Source organism: Numida meleagris, chromosome Z, assembly GCF_002078875.1.
Source record: "Numida meleagris isolate 19003 breed g44 Domestic line chromosome Z, NumMel1.0, whole genome shotgun sequence".
Taxonomy (NCBI): domain Eukaryota; kingdom Metazoa; phylum Chordata; class Aves; order Galliformes; family Numididae; genus Numida; species Numida meleagris.
This window is the reverse complement of record NC_034438.1, coordinates 60,683,036-60,700,715: the sequence shown is the minus strand read 5'-3', so window position 1 is coordinate 60,700,715 and position 17,680 is coordinate 60,683,036. Positions and strand designations below refer to the sequence as shown.

Genomic DNA, 17,680 nt, shown 5'->3' with positions numbered 1-17,680 from the left:
ATCTGTAGATGGTCATTGAAAACATTTAACACACCAGGTGGAGCCCCAGTAAAATTACCTGCTGTGTGACCCAAGACCTGTGTAGTGCACTACTCTATGAACACACTGCACAGCCTTCCTCTGCACAGATCCTCCTGTAGCCAGACCCAACCATCTGTGTGTATTGCCCAAGCTAGATTTTGTTCTCAGCTACAACCACATGGTGATACCACTGATCTTTGTGGATATTCTCCTGATATCTCTAGATGTAACAAAGACAAGGATACAAAACTATTTTGGTGGCATACATTCTTAAAAATGAGATAGTCATCTTCTTAAAGTGTAAAGGAGACGTGCTGACTTTGGCTGGCCCACCAGGTGCTCCTCCTCCTCAGCAGAACAGGGGACAGAAAGTAAAACAGAAAACCTGTGTGTTGAGATAAGGACAAGGAAATCACTTAACAATTACCATCAGGAACATAACTGACTTAATGTGGGGAAAATTAATTCATTTACTGACACTCAAAGTATGTTTAGATAGTGGGAAACAAAAATATATTTTCCCCATTCCCTCTTCTTTTTCGAGGCTCATCTTCATTCCTTCACACCCAGCTCCTTTACCTCCTCCTCCTCTCTAAGTGGTATTGAGGGTATGGGGAATGGGAGCTATGATCAGTTCATAACAGTCCATATCTATTGCTCCTTCTTCTACTGCACCATGGTCTGCTCTCATCGGGCTGCAGCTCCAGCTCAGGGCTTCTTCTGCAGGGATATCCATGGGGTGTGCCTCCCCCATGCTGCATCCACTGCTGCACCAGGGGCTCCTCCATGGCTGCACGGGGAGATCTGCAGCGGGACAGCCTGCTCCACCATGGGCCTCTCCTGGGCTGCAGGGAGCTGCTGCTCCGCGCCTGGAGCTCCTGCCCTCTTCCTGCATTGCCCTCAGTGCATGCAGGGCCGCTTCTCTCCCATTGCTCACTCCTCTCCCAGCTGCTGTCACACTGCGGTGTTTCCTCTCTTAACTCTGCTCTCCCAGAGCACACCCAGCATCACTCACGGCTCAACTCTGGCAGCGGCAGGACCCTGCTGGAGCAGCTGGAGCTGCTCTGCTCTGACATGGAGCACTGCTGGGCTCTGCTCACACTGACCATCCCTGCAGCTGTAGTGCTTAAATATGTAAACATGAGTACTATTAAAGTACATGGCAATGATGCTGAAGTTATGGTAAGTTGAACATGAGGCAGCAGTGTGTGCTGGAGCACAGAGGGCCAGGTGCGCCCTGGGGAGCAGCAGTCCTGGCACTGCCTCCGAGAGAGGGGAGGGGTTGTGTCATCTCCTCTGTGCTGTGCGGGCCTCACCTCTGGCACTTCGTGTGGGTTGAGTGCCACAGTGTAAGTAGGGCTTAAAGCTATTAGAGAGCATCCAAAGGAAGGCTAGAATGATGGTGAAGGGTCTGGAGGGCAAGGTGTATGAGGAGCAGCTGAGGCCCTTCTGTTTGTTCAGCCCAGAGCAGAGGAGCTGAGGGGAGGCCTCATGGCGGCTGCAGCTCCTCAAAGGGAGCGGAGGGCAGCGCTGAGCTCTGCTCTCTGTGACAGCGACAGGGCTGGAGGGAACGGGATGGAGCTGTGTCGGGGGAGGGGCAGCTGGGGGTTAGGGAAAGGGTCTGCACCAGAGGGCGGTGGGCATGGAACAGGCTGCCCAGGGCAGTGGGCAGGGCCGGAGTTCAAGGTATGTTTGGACAACACTCTGAGACACAGGGTTTGAATTTAGGGTGGTTCTGTGTGGAGCCAAGGGTTGGCTTTGATTGCAGGTATGGGTCCATTCCAACTCAGGAGATTCTGTGATTACCAAACAGAAAGTGAGCTTCCATCTAGAAGATCTTATTTTTGCACTTTCTATTTATCTGTAAAAAGATAAGGGCTTCTGACTCGAAAATAATCCATTCAAAAGCAGTTAAGATCTTTAGTAAGTCTCTTCACTTGGCTGAAAACTGTTTTCTGCTTAAATTGTTATCTTAGGTTCTTTCTAGTATTTTTATTTTAAAAAAGCATTTGAAGAGCTGATGGTGGCTTGTCTTCAAAATGCCACCCTTGTTTTACTTAAAAATATAGCTTTTAGTAGTTTGATAGAAATACTGTTCAGAGTGTGTGTGGAAGGAAGGGAGTGCTGGGGAGGAAAAGAGATCCTGCACAGAAGAATGTGAATTGAGACTGAGGCAGGTAGCCAAACTTCTTTCAGTTTCCCTGAAAATCAGTAATATAGAAGAACCATTCATTTCCACAGTATGAAAGCAGGTGTGCAATGTGACTAGAGGGGAAGAAATGGTAATGCGTAGTTTGAAAAGGGGATAAATGCAGTAATTGTTACCTGACCCAGTTGGCCTCCTCAGGCTCGAATTTCGCTCAGAAAATGCTGAAACAAAGAAGTATTGTTTAGGTCATTAGTTACTATTCACCCTTGCAGAATGGTGGCTTTGAGCATACAAAATTTGTTTCAGACTGTTAGCTAAAAGGCTTATAGCACTTTGAAAAGAAACTGTAATATCTGAAAGATAAGTTTCAATTGCTCACAGTCCAAGGAGACAGAAGAAAATAAGTAGTACAGAAAGAAAAACAATTAGAAGAAAAGAGACAAAGGTGATTTCCAAAGCTGTAGTTCATCATGAGATAATAATGGGATGTTTAGATCAGTCGTAAGATTTTTAGGACTTATAACAATTTCTGTAAAAGGTTGACAAGACTGCAAGGAACTTGCGTGCTTCTTTGTGTGTGTGAACTGTTTAGCAATATTCCCAATTTAAAGTTTCTCTGTCCCCTATTAAAACTAGAAGTTATGGTATTGGACAGATAAGAAAAACCAAATAAGGGATAAACATCCCATGACATTGGAAATGACAACTGTAATCTCACTGGAGGAAAAAAAGAGCCTGAAATATATTTACATTTATTCCATTTTGCCTAGAGGAAGGATGCAAAGTCGAAACAAATTTCTGCTTTGAAAACTGAAGCTGGCAAAATCTTGTCAGCCCAGTAACTCTTAAAAGTTGATGCCTAAGAGTCTTTCTGGAGCAACTTCCTAGGGAGATCACAGAGTTGTTTAGGATGGCAGAAATCTCGGGACACATTGCTGCTTTCAATTACAACACTCTGAAGTCATATTAGCCTCAACCTATTTAAACATGAATTCCTAAACCCTTGATTTACATAAAGAATTAAACTTGATTTTCTCAAATTGTGGATTGGCTGTGCACTGGCGGCAAGGGGAAGAAGTTCTGGAGAAGATACAACATGACATGAGATAAAAGACAAAAATAGTTACTATTTATTGAAATTCTCTCCCTCCATTGCAAATGAACATTCAAATAATGAGTAACAGAATGTAACAAACACACACAGTTATTTATTCAATAAAAGCAAATTTCCTGTTCTTCCCCATAAATCTAACGCCAAAACAAAGGTTATGTGCTCTTGATCACCTGAAAGAACAAAACATCCCCAGAGACAGTGATCCTTGAAGGCAGTAGGCCATTCTTCTCATAGTTCAAGCCTCGTGGTAAATAAACCAAATTTTGCAATGTCATGCTTTCTCTGGATTAGACAGTAAATACTATAGAATTAGAACACAAAATGTTACGTTAGTTATGGCTGTTCTACTTGAACTTTTAATTAGTATGACTAACAATTTTATGGCCAACTGAAACACTGAGGTTTTTTTTTATACTTTGTACTTATGCTTAGAAAAGAATCTGATAATCACTAGAACAACATCAAGTGCAAAACTAATCTAGCGTGGTGAACTGAGTTATTTATGTTCATAACTTACAACAGAAGGTCTTACTGAAAGCTAAATTGGACTGAAGTCCAATATGACATCTCTCCTCAGCACCAGACTGACTGAAGTAATAATAACAAAAAGGCAACAATTTCTCTTTTTTCTTCTTCTTTTTTATTTCCTTTTCTTTTTTTCTCTTCTTTCTTTCCTTCTTTCTTTCTTTTTTTCTTTCTCTCTTTGTTTCTTTCCTTCTTTCTTTTTTCTTTTTCTTTTTTTCTTTTTTATGCTTAAATATTGATGAAAACAAGATAATATGTTGTGGGTACATTCTTGCACTGACATTTTAAAAACTATTAGAAATTTTATTTTTTATGCAACAGTGCAAGTAGCAAGCAAACTAATTAATCTTCTGTTCTGCTCAGGTTTCCCACAGCCAGCTACATTTAGAGTAAGAAGCAAAATGGATTGCCTCTTTGTTAGTAATTAACAGTGTGATCCTGTTCTTATCATATTGATTGGTGTGGCATCTAATAATAACAACCTCATCCTCGATTTGTGTTTAATCCTTGAAATGTCAGTGAACATTTCTGACATTTAAGATGTTTTTGATAGTAAAAAGAGGTGTTTTTTTCATTTGTTTGTTTTTTTTTTCGGTTTTGGTTTTGGTTTTTGATATTCTAGGAAACTCCCAGTGCAAAGAAATGCAGAAAAGATCATTCTGAACAAAAAAGTCTAACTACAACAAGTCTCTTATGGCAACTGGAAACAATTAAATATATATATATCCAAGATGACTGATAAGCAAAAAGGTGAAAATCTGTTAACTATTTTCTTTTCCCTTGTATTAAAGGCTATGAAGTGATGCTGTGCTGTATTTGAAGGAGTGTTTTCTGTATGCACATATAACATTTAAAAAAAAGAAACCCACACATTTTTTCATAAGCCTTTTTATTTGATTATTTTTCCTCCAAGAGCGTTGTGCAGAAATCTGATTCAGACAAGATGCCATCTGCTGGAAAACTCTGGAAATTGTTTTCATGTCTTTCATGTGAAAGATAGATCTAACTCTTGATGTTCAAATTCATAAACACAGCAGGCAAGCTTCCAACTGTGGAGCCAATAAGAACAAGTTCTCCTGTACAGCTTAATCCGCCTGCCTGAGGGTGACTGCCAGCAAAGTTTCCCAGCAGGTTCTTTCTCCTTTTTCTTACCTGTAGACCTCCAGCAAGTCTCCTTAGCAGGAGTGGTTCCCTCTGCACTAGTTCGATGGATCATACTACCATACCCCCTGGCTGTACCCCCAAGTACAGTCCACTCTGCATCTCAGTATAATTTGCTTCTTATTTCTATTCTCTCTCCTCTTGTAACTAGAACACCTCCTTGTGCCTCTGGTAGCAGGATGGTTTAAAAAATCACATACATAAAATAGGTTTGCTGTGTTTGAACGTAAAATATTTTGATAGCTGTCAGAATGCTGGTCATGGGCTCTGGGGGAGTAGTTCCCACTCATGCAAAGGTATTTTTAAGTAGGAATTTGAGTAAAAGCTCTGCAGCTAGCTAGAGACCTGAAATTTCCTTCTGAACTATATCTTTCTTTCTACTGATGTTAAGGGAACTCAATAGCCAACAAAACAGTCTTTTCAAAATACTTATCTCCTCCATACAATGACTACACAAATCAATGCATTACATAATTAGTATTTCTAAACTCTGTTTATTCTCAAGTGTCTTCCAAAACCTTCTGCATTTTCTCACTATATTTGAAAGAACAGATGAAAAGAGCAACTAAAAAATGATTTACAAAAGAAAAGCAAAACCATACCAAACAACAGAAAAAAAAAAAAAACAACACATCAATTTCTCCTTAAGTTCTGGCTTTAAATATTTTATAGTTTTCTCCATAGTATAGGATCCTTAAGAACCTGTATTTCAGATAAAATGGAATTTAGTTATTTGTGAGTCAGTCTTCCTGAGTAATAAAACATTTACATATTCTTAATACTACATTGTTTCGTGAGTAATCCTGTTTTTCTCAATGAAGCTGCAAAAATCTGAGCTGCATATTAATTGTAGGGGTAAACAAAAAGAAAATCCTTTCTCTTTAAATGATGCTTTGGCCACACAAAGTAATTTTAGTCTGGAATTAGGAAATTTAAAATCATTAAGAAACTACCTCTCTAAACACACTGTTTGGAATTCTACAAAAAGTATAAAATGCAGTGTTGAAGGTTCTGAATATTTGTTAAGGTTTTATAAGTCCTTATCATTCATTATTCAAACAACTACTGGCAACTGTAGAAATGTTCGTGAATCCTGAAAGCTTAGTCAGTTGGAATAAGTGACATGTTTTGTTATGTATTTCTGGGGTACAGTAACTTTTTTTCCTTAAATACAATCAGGCTATCAGAGAATAACCTGCCTATACTGGTATGAACTACGTATCACAACAAATAATTAAGCTATTAGGACGATATGCCCTAAGTTGTGCCAGGAGAGTATATTAGGAGAGTATACTGTATATTAGGAGAAATTTCTTCTCAGAAAGGGTGGTAAGACATTGGAACTGGCTGCCCAGGGAGATGCTGGAGTCACCATCCCTGGAGGCGTTCAAGAAATGTGGAACTGAAGGACATGGGTTTGTGGGCATGGTGGAGATGGGCTGATGGTTGGACTAGATGATCTTACTGGTCTTTTCCAACCTTTATAATTCTATGATTCTATTAACAGTAAATGATTAAATGAATGAAAATTAATCTTTCAGACATTTTTGCAGATGCCTGCAAAAAACAAATTCATTTTGGTAAAACAAGATGTATTTGCTAGCAGATGGAAAACAAGATTGTTGCTTTGCAAACAAGTGATCTCAGACAAGAAGTCAGTGAACACAACTATGTCTGTGTAACAATTTTTGTAGGTTCAGTTCCTGTATTTAATACAGAAAGATCAGATATAACTACAAAAGCAAATCTGTTTAAACACCTGTCTTGAAAACCTCTCAGCCTGTGACACACAGTGATTTTTTCAGCTGAACACTATTTGCGTAGTGCAGACTGAGTTTGGAAGTACTGCCCTACTGCGGGTGTTATTTCTCTTCTTCTCTTGAAAGCAACCTAAACAATTTCTCCAGCCAACATCCCTCAGTCAACACTCACAAATGTAAACTGCACTTAGGTTTGCAAACAAACAGTCTCCCAAATCAAATATATGGGCCAGAAGGAGGTGTCACTACTCAAACTTATATCCATGTTGTTGAGACTGTAGGATTTCATGCACAAGTATGTTGGCAACTAATCCCTTCCAGGTGTGCAGGAAAGGCTTCCATGTCAATGGCCCACATCTGATGACCTCAGAAGTGTGGTGTGATGTTCTAATCTGCTTCTATTTGTCTCTTGTCCAGTAGTAATACCAGTTAGCCAGCACTGGTCTCTGTGCTTGAGACCCAACCTGAGCAAGGTTCAGAGTCTTGTCAAATAGCAGCAAAATTACATTCACATCAGAGTAGTGCTAAAAAGGCATGAAGTTGCTTAGCAATTTATCTTGATAAACTCCTTTTTCCCTTTCCCTATCTAGCATGATAGAGATATACAGAAGTAATTGCAGAATCTATCGAAGGAAGTTACTCCAGCCAGAGATCCTACAACATGAGAGTGATTAGATTTACATGTATAAAAAAAGTAAGTACTTCTTTATTGTATTTTGATTACAACTATGAGCTTTCAAAAGCAACACAATTATTCTCTAATTGCTAGCTATTACTGTGCTATAGGCTGAAGAGAGAATTAAAGCTCTAAATTTCATTTGAGCTGGTCTGGCAAAGTGGTGATAGAATCCTTAATACCAAATGTACTGCAGCTGAGCCAGTGTTTCTAGAGAATAGCAGGGTACATTTCACAGACTGCAAGCAAATATCTGCTATTTCAGCCACAGCTGTGTGCCAAAGCCTTTTGCAAAGATGTTTGTCTGAGGCAGATGCAGCCTCTTTCAGAAAAGGCATGTGCTTTGACTTGTTTTATACTGTTGGTTTTTGATAAAAGTCTAGCAATAGCACAGAGAAGGCTGGAAAAAAACACCCACCATGTCAGAGCAAGGTAATTTCGGTACTTGTCAAAAAGTCTGTGGCCAGTTCTCAGAAAGGGAGCCAGTACAAGTTACACAGCCAAACCAGCAAATGTTGCAGATCTGAATGCTTGTGTACAGACTCCAACTCAGCAAATTATCACTACTTGGATGTAGAACATCAGCCTATGCTTTGGGCTGGTTGAGGACTTTAGGTTCATGATTTTGCCTGAGAATTAGTTAATTTAGAAACAAGATATAGTACTTGAGAGACGTTCTGTGATCTCAGGATGAATCTGTACTAAGAGACCTCATTCTTTTTTAAAAGTTACACGTTTCTTTAAAAAATGATATCTGAAAACAAACGAACAAAAAAAAATACTGGTTACTGTCTTTCCTAAAGTTTGGCTGACATTTTCAGTGTAAGTATGAGAAAACAGAGTGCTCTTCACTTCATCCACACCATTTGATCACATTCAGACTTATGCCAAGGATTTTCCTCTGCTGTATCTACAAGTCCTTCACTCTAAATTCAGATACATTTATGAAAAGATTAAAAAAAGCATAGCAGTAGAACAGTGAGAGCAGTAGTTTTGAGGAGTATATATATGAAGCAATTAAATGCAAACAATAGCAGCATAACAAAACAAAACAAAAGACTAAAAGAACATGCTTCAGGTAATCATTAGTTACTGCAACCTTCATGAAGAATGGCAATTCCATGAATATCATATACTGAAAGAGATGTACACAAGAATGTATTTTAGAATTTATCTAATATTTAATTTATCTAAAATTTATGTAAGCATTTCTGATTTGTTGGTGATGATGGTTTTTGTTTTGCTGCTGTTTTTTGAGGGGATTTGTTTTCTTTTGTTTTAAAGCAAAGCTTCATCTTTATGTTACCTAAAATAATGGAGACTTGATTAAAACGGGAGTTGAATGAGAAAGTCGCATTCTGACATTCTGAATAAGCACATGTTTTTCAGCTTGCTAGGTGGATTCCAATGGGCTTCCAATCCAAGTATTTTTGTTTTATTTGGAAGGGTTTTTTAGTAGATAAAAAACAAATACTGCAGAGCTGCCTGCCTTGATGACATTGCCTACGCCTTATCTGAAATATGTTCTTTTTTTCCTCCAAAATTATGGAGCAAGACAGCCTGTCTATCAATAACGTCATGACCACTGAACTATGGCACTTTCTTGTCAGTTGGAGCAGCTTTAGGTAGGATAACATATTATTTACTTGGAGAACAGAGTGGGCATAACTCTGCAACTGAAAGCCACTTTTCCCATTCTGTAGGAAAATGTGGTAGAAGGTCATCCCAGGTTATTCTGTACTCTGTTAGCTCTAACACTTTGGAGGTAAATAGGCAATTTCAGCTTAAATTCTTAGTGTATTTTGGATTAGTAATGGCTTGTGCTCAAGGCACCCCTTCAGGATCTATAGCTCTCTTCTTACTTTAGATCTGAGAGGGATGTCAGCATCCTCCAGCTAATCTAGCTCAGTTTGTGGGATGACAAATCACCTATGAAGATTATTGAATTCCAGCATTCGCTGCTCATCTCACTTAACTTTGGCACATAAACTTTCAGGTCTAGCTGAAAATTTTGCAGAGAAGGTATCCCTGGAGGAATTTTTTTCCCCTCTCTTTTGAGATATTTGTAATGGGAGAGTGAATTAGAATTCAGGTTACAGACATACAGACAAAACACAGTGGAGACACGGCACTCTACCAGTGTCTTTTCAAGTCAAAGCCAAGAAACTGTGAAGAGCTACAAAGAGAGAAAAAAAAGACTCTGCATTTTCTGGCTGAAAGAAACTCATAAAGGCCAAGGCACAAATCAAAACCAGTGAAGGAAATTCAACATAGTAGCACAAGCATGAAAGAAGAGCAGCACTCCATAATTAACTGCTGGAAAGCAATATGCAAAATGTTCATCTTTTTAACTGGTCACACCGTAAGCATCCTAAATCTGTCAGTCAGTCTCAGCACTACTTTCAAACTAGGTTAAGATGTTGAATTACAGATTGAAGTGGTAAAAATGAGAAAGTTGCTTAGGAAAGGCTGAGCTCTGTGTAGCCAGTATCCTTGCCTGATAGCACATACCTCTTAGTCATTGTTTGTCCTAACTCAATTACAAAAGAGATTTTGCTCAAGAATTTCGGGTTTGTGATTTAAATACAGAATTGTTAAGCTCAGCTCTGACAGTCAGTACTCCAGTGATTACTTCAGTGCAAATTTGTAGAGAATGTTTCTGGAGTAATTGAACAGCTCTGCAAAATAAGATATTTCAGCATTTTAATATAGTTAGATGTCTATGATCATACTTTTCCTTTCTGTTCACTAATGTGTGAAAATTCGTAGATCAGACAATCATTTGCAGTCTATGCTCAGCGTTTTCAAACTCCTGTGTCTCATTTTAATTCTTGCTTCTAAGAATATCTGGAAGTATATATGGAAAACTAAATGAAGCCTTATAATCCTTGTCTAGAAATTTCTGGAATGGATATTCTGACTTTTCCTGGTAGATCTCATATAGATTGTCCTTATTAGTTTTCTTTATAAACACATGCAATATTCTTTTCTGTATTTATTTTGAAGTATAAAATACATAAATAATTTTATTTAGTCAGCGAAGTTGGAGAAGTGGAGTCACTGAAAGATGAACAGCAGGGGTGATAATTATCAAATGAATGACAGGAAGGTTTTTACTTCATCTTAATAAATGAGGGTTTTCATCAAGAGTTTCTTATAGCACTGGCTTGAAGAGATGTTTACTGTCTGTATGGGGTGTTGGGGAGAAGAGCTGAGCTGACATTTCTAACCATAAAGGTGCAGTGTAGACAAAAAACACATAAATGTTATGCCAGACTGATATGAACTACGTTCTCATTCTGGATATATTGATGTTTCTTTGCTAGAAAATAGACTTGATGTTAGTGACCCAAGATATACTGAAATAACTGTGAGAGACTTCTTTCACTGCAGTGTGCTTTGTCAGATCTCCAGTGTATCTTTCATTTCTAATTACTGTCATCCCATTAAAGGAAGAAAGATGTAAAAATCTTCAGGAAACATATGCATAATATCTGCAATTATAATACATTCACCCTGCTTGTAAAACTGTGTTTTAATGTCTGAGTCCATTTATAATAAGTAAAAAGCATCCATAGCATGTAGAAACTTCCTAAATGTCTGCAAGGCACAAAAAAAGTCTTTGCAGGGATGGTATATGGCTGCAGGGGCAGGCAGGTGTGGAGTATTTGATGAAGCTGGCAAGAAGTACATGCTTGAGAAACCTTGTCAGGGGTCATTGTTAGGTACTGTAGATAGAATGGATGAATTTTCCTTTAGTCCTGGCTTACTTGGCTAACTTGTTGGGAAAGTCACTTATGTCTTCCACTTCCCATATGTCAACAGTTTACGGGCTGGTCCAGCGTGGTTCTGTGACTAATGGGGCAGGGGGACCACAGACCCACACCCTGGGAAAAAGGAAGGAGGAAAGGGGGGAGGGTAGGGAGATGGGCCTAAAAGCAAAACAGCAGCAACAATCTGAGGAGAAACAAACTAATTTACTAAAAAAGATATTGGAATGCAAGATAACACAGTATCATACAATATAATTAGAATTGAAGTTAATAAATCAAATAAAATGAGAGTGTCCAAAAACTGAAGACTTTACTCTAATGCTGAAGGTGAGATTTCTAGGGAGCACACATGCTGCAGAGATGAGCAGAAAGAGAAAAAGAGGTCGTCTCATGATATGAGAACAGTTTTATCTTTTCCTGTGAATGGAAAATGGAAACACAAAGTCCTCTGGGGTGTGTAGTTCTTCTTCTCTTCTGAGACAGGTATACCCAGAACTATCAACAGTCCATGGAACTGGAGCATTAACTCTTTAACTCCCAGTGCACAACATGATCTTATGATGTGGAACACTGATAACAAAAAATTATGAAACCATGACACCATACAAAAACCCCAAATTCTTAATTAACTCAGCAGGAAATGCAGACAAAAAGCAAAACATGACATGAAAAACAGATACCATCCAGCTTCACTGGACAAATTATGTTGCAGACTAATAGTATGCAACTTACAAGCCAGGAGTTTAGTATAATTCCCAAGTAAGCTTAGCGATATAGCCAGAGATAACTAGGACACTGTTTTAAGCTATTATGCTTTTTTCAGTATCACAGTGAGGTCACTTATGAACATACGCACCAGTAGAATTACATCTACATTAACAAAAATGTCCTTTTCTCAGTGTAACAGATGTTGCTTTCTGAAGAGACTTACTTATTGCTGAGTTATTTTAAATAAGCTACCTCTTGAAGTGGTTATGATAGTGTGTCCTCTGGCTGGACCCCGGACTCTGCTCTCCTAGATCTGCTCTAATGGACTGCTTTGCTCTAATGGGGACACTGCAGAATGACCCAGAGATGGCACTTCAATTCTCACTGGTTTTGTAAAATAAATAAACTTATTCTTGGGCATATATAACAGCTTCCTCAAGCTGTTGGCCACATCTTAGTGAAGATCATGCAGTATATCATGTTGTTTTATACATACTGTCTGCGATTAAATTTGATAATAACCTATTAGGTTTGCAAATGTTACACTAAATGAAAATGCTAACAAATAACTTAATATGCCGCCATCAGCAATTTAAATACTTTTTTTTTTTTAAATAACTGCATCTTAAGGCCAGATGCAGCTCTCAAGATAGTCAGCAGGAAAGGACCCACTGACTTCCACTGTACAGTATTACAAGGTTCCCAAACCTCTGCAGGTATAACAAAGCAAGAGATGAGGAAAAAGAAGAGGTATAATAAAAAACAAATTAGTACATAGATTTTTTAGCATCTGTATGTTGAATTTAGAAATGAACTTTCAGTTTAAAACACTCTTCTTGGAGGTAACAACACTGATGTTTTTTGGCTGTTTTTTTTTTTTTTTTCAGAAGAATGAATCTTTCTTCAGCAGCTCAAGGCCAGAGTTCTTCTTGAAGATAGTTTTGTTTTCCACCAGAGATGCTCCATTCATTGATTCCTGATGTTGAGAAAAGAAGTTGGAAAGACAAAAGAAGACAAAAAGCTCCCCTTTGCTATTTTCCTTTCCATGCCTCCACTCAATTGCTTTTAGTGAGGCTGAGATCTGAGCTGTAAAATGCCCTGGAAGGAAAATTTGCCTTCATAAACGGTGTACAACCTGGAAAATATAGTTCAGTCCTTGTGGGAGCTCCTATGAAAAGCAGTCGAAATGTGGAGAAGTTTCTGAATACACCTTTTTTTCCCCCACAAGTCATAGATAATCTACAAATTAACTACTGCTTATCTACAGACAATTCACGTATTTTCCCTCATGTTGGGAAATGAAGACAGGTAGATATGAAATCAAGAAGTAAAGAAAATATTAGCAATTTTAATTGTTTTTTCACTTCCTTCCCTCACTTAGGCACTTAGCATTTCAACAAAACCATTAATAAATATTTACTCTGTCAAAATACTTCAGCCATTTCTGCCCATCTGCAGCATGAGTTCATGGCAGTGAAATTCTAATGTGGCCCTTCTCAATAGTTCATGGAGAGCACAACAACAACTAAGAATTTGAAAGGAGGATGCGCTCTGCTCCAAGATATAAGCAAGCAGTAAATGATCTCATTTACTGCATTCCAGAAGTAGTTTGCTACACAGGCTAATCAGAAGAGATAATGCTGTGGCTTGATTATGAGTCAGTTTTGCTCTAATGCTAAGCAAAAACATAACTCATTTTGTCTGGGATTATGTTCTGAGCATTCTGAGAATTAGGTGCTCAAATACAATTACAAAATAAAATTGAATTTATAACACAAAGGGATCAGTCTTTCCAGATTTGCACTTACAGATGCAAGCACCACAATTTCTAATCAAGTCTGTAATCTAAATTAATCCAAAACACTAGGCAAATATATTTTACATACCTGCACCTAGATTTCAGTAAGGATCTTGGTAATAAATTTTTAAAAGATATTGAGAGAAAAATCTATAATTATTGCAGTTGGAAAAAAAAAAATAACAGTGTTTAGAAAATGTGGATGAAGCTCCAGAAATATACAGTTCATTAACATCAACAGTATTTGCCTGGCAGAAACCTTGATTTTGCCTCTGCTCCTAAGGCATTTTACTTTTAACTTTCTCATTTTAAAAAAGTGTATCAGCTTTGAAAACACTCTTTTCAAACTGTTGTGATTGTAGTTTTTCCCACTGTATCTACTCCCCCTTATGCATTCTATTTTAGCTTCCTGCTGAGTTGCATGGTAATAGTGATAAGGAGTACGAGTGAGAACATAAACGATCTTGCTAGATACGTCCCATTAAAGAGAAGCCTCCTGTACTATGCATATGGGATTGTTTAATAATTGCCTAGTGTGTACTGTCTTTTCTTCTTTTATTATACTTTATGATCTGTGCATATTGCCTTACTGACAGTAAGAATAGGAAAAAAAAAAGATGAAGATGGAATATAGAAAGAAAAAGCTCTTTTATAGTAACACTGATAAATCCCCTCAAACACTGCAAGGTTTAAAGACGAGTTCCTATCCAGTTTTCACAAAGCTGCACATGAGAAATGGCGCAAGGCAGCTTGTGCACAAGTTCGTATAACTACTTGTTTCAGCAGTGGTAGCAGTAACAACTCTATGGGTCAGTGATGGTGACCTACCAAGCCACTTGAGCTGCATGTTAAAGCCGCTCAGCTGCATTGTACATGACCACAAGAACCTTAGCTGCCGCTCCATGTCCTGATCCTGCGAGATCCAGTAGGATTTATGCAGAATGAGACCCGAGAGAGTAGAATCAAACATGAGAATCTGAGCAGATTCCAGAATCAAACAATACAGCCTGAGGTCTGGTATCTTTCTCAACTAACTGCTTATGGACTAGAGGGAGAATCCTGTTCAGTCCTTCCTAGTCCCCTCTTTTTCTTTTCAGTTCATCCCTTCCTATGCAAAATGTAGTTCTGTTTATATTTTCTCATTCCTTTTCACAGAGACAACGTGAGATTTGCATAGGAGGTAGTGAAGCACGCATTCCCAATGTATTAAGAAGCACAGAAGGTTTGAAGCACTACTGCAAGGAGGAAATGGAGACAATGTTTTGCCTGACATTCATAATTGCATTCAAATACTCAGCTGGATTCATAGTGCTGGTCTTTGAACAAGGAGAAACTAAATCAGGTGTGCTCTCTGTCACATCTGTCAGCATCATGCTGTTGTGCACCTCAGGTGTTTGTCCATAAATACTCTGTTCACAGCCAGTAGGATCAGGTAAAGATGGGGTAAGCAAGCTGTAGGCCTGGGGATGGCTGCAAAAGGAACAAAATATCACTGTGCAGTAGTTGCTGGTGAGTTCTTCCATTATAAAGCAGCAGGCTTTAACCACAGGATCTTGTCAGCACCTGAAACAAGGGAAATGCCTATGCAAATATTTTGCTGGGATGTGTTCAGAAATACAAGTATTTACATCTGGGAAAGAAGAAATGCTACAGAAATAGCACATACACTCACAGACAAAAGCAAAGCTGAATTACACCTAAAAAGGCAGAATAGTGCCAGCCTGAAGGCAGAGATTTTTAGCCAACTTTTGCTTGAAAATGGCTTGGGACTATGAGCAAGGGGATTAGCGCCTGACATTTGATGTTTCTTCCCTCAGAAAAAAACAGTCAAATAAATGGCAAATAAACATGACTGCATCCCAGTTGCCTCAATCCACCACCAATCTATAACACTGACAAGACTTCAAGATCCAGAACTTTGAACCAAAGGGGAAAGAAAATGAATTAGTTCCATATTTGGACTCAGCCTCTCCACTTCTGCAGTGAATTCTATAATAATTTAGTTGTTTTTCTGCATACTTCTTGCACACCTGCAGCTCATTGGGTTTAGAGAAATGAGTCAGCAGGTCACGGAGGATGGGGAGAAGCTCCTTGTGAATGTTCACATTACCTTCTGGTAATTATATAATTTATCAGGCACCTTCCCAGGGATCAGAGCCAGCACTACGCTCTATCTTGTGCTTTGTTTGGTTCTGAGAGAGCACAAAGCAAGGGAGACTAACAGTGTTTTGGAAGTGGATAGAAAAATGTTGACAAAAGATCCTTTAAACCTCCTTGGTCTGAGCCTTTTATGGCAAAAGCGGGTTTTGAGAGAGCCTTGGGTTTCAAGACATCAAAAAACAGTTGTTTTCAGAAACTGTAAGAGGTCTCCAAATTCAGCAGATCTCTGTGGTCCTCAGAGCAGTTGCGGTGCCCTGCTGTGCAAAGAATTACAAACCATGAGCTACTACTCCCAAGTTTTCTAAAGGTGATCCAAAACAGGTCAAAAGCGCAATGGAAAACCAGATTAATTGGAAGCCTACAGAAAGCTAAGATGATGATCAAATCTGCAGAGAAGAAAAGAGTGATGTTTTTAAGCTATTTCATTGTTTTGAGGAATTTATTTTTTGCAACATCAGGCACCAGCTTTCATGAGCCTTGCATTATCATCTTCGCATGACAGGTGTGACGTAATATTTTAAGAGCGACCTGGCCACAGAACTGCAATTTACTATAAAAGTTACTGTGAACAAAGGTTTTTGCTGAACCTGGGTGGTAGAAAAGTAATGGATGCTATGAACTGCATTAATTGCCGTAAAATAAAACATTGCCCATTCAAATGGACAAAGGTTAGAATAAAATTACCATAAAGAAATGTGGACATTAGTAATTAAATACAAAGTTAGATGAAGAATAAAATAAAAAGATTTATACAGGAAGTTTAAAAAAATGCACACAATTATATGCTGCCAATGAAAAACATTTCATTTTTTTCTCTCTCTTATATACGATTTATTTTGTTTTTATTCTGTTTCACAAATAAGCTTTGGAATCACATGCTGAATCCACTATTGAACTTCTTCCACTTAGATTTATTTTTACATCTTTTACAGTAGTACTAAGAACACATCTGAGTATCAGTCATCAGCATTCAGTCTTGCACAAGAAGCTGAAGCGATGTATCAGATTCATTTTTAGGGATATAGAAATAATCACCTTGTACTTTGAAACATGCACTCATTGTGATTGAGATTAGAGATGTGGAGAAGTGTTTAGCTGGAGAAGATTGGAGAAGCTGGCAGAAGAAAAGGGAGAGACAACACCTTCCTCTGCCAATGGGCCCCTAAAACCTCATGTGTTTATAAAACTGGACAGTGGATTGCTACTAGCAGACCTCATTCCAGAGATCCACAAAGCACCACCAAACTCTTGGACCTTATGCACTTTACATCTTCTAGTTCCCTTTGCCTAGTCCTCCACTCCTTGCAGTGCCTACGCAGCTCTCCTGGCACCTTCCCACTGAGCCTTCTCTACAGCTATGGCAAGTGTAATATTGCTCAGTTCCTCCTTCAGAAAGCATCTATAAAATGCTTTATCTGTGGCATGACTGTCAACTGATCTTGTGTTTAGAAGATCAGTGGTTTTTTAAAAATTGGAAAACAGTGAAATCAGAGTATACTGACAGGGATTTTAGTTTATCTGTTGTTGTGATGTAAGGTAAGGAATACATTATGGCATGTTTTTTTACATGATCAGTAGAGGAAACACTTCTGTTGGGGACATGTTGAAAAATATTTTAAAATGGAAATTTTATCAAAAGAGATAACTTTAAACAATATCAATGGGAACAAGACTAAACTTGTTCTGTTTTGTTAGCCAGTATTCTGCTGTTTTGAAAAAGGAAGGGGAGTTTTGGAGCCATTTAGAATTGAATAGGGTGGTTCAGTTGGAAGAGATCTTAAAGATCATCTATTCCAACTGCCTGACCACTTCAGAGCTAACCAAAAGTTAACTCA

General features: G+C 38.4%; 1 long non-coding RNA gene across 1 annotated transcript; it reads left to right on the top strand.

The window, feature by feature from the left end:
• LOC110389261 lies at positions 849–16,000 on the top strand. Its single transcript, XR_002433097.1, has 4 exons — positions 849–1,370; positions 7,321–7,424; positions 12,775–13,195; positions 14,841–16,000. It is a non-coding gene; the product is annotated as an uncharacterized LOC110389261 (long non-coding RNA).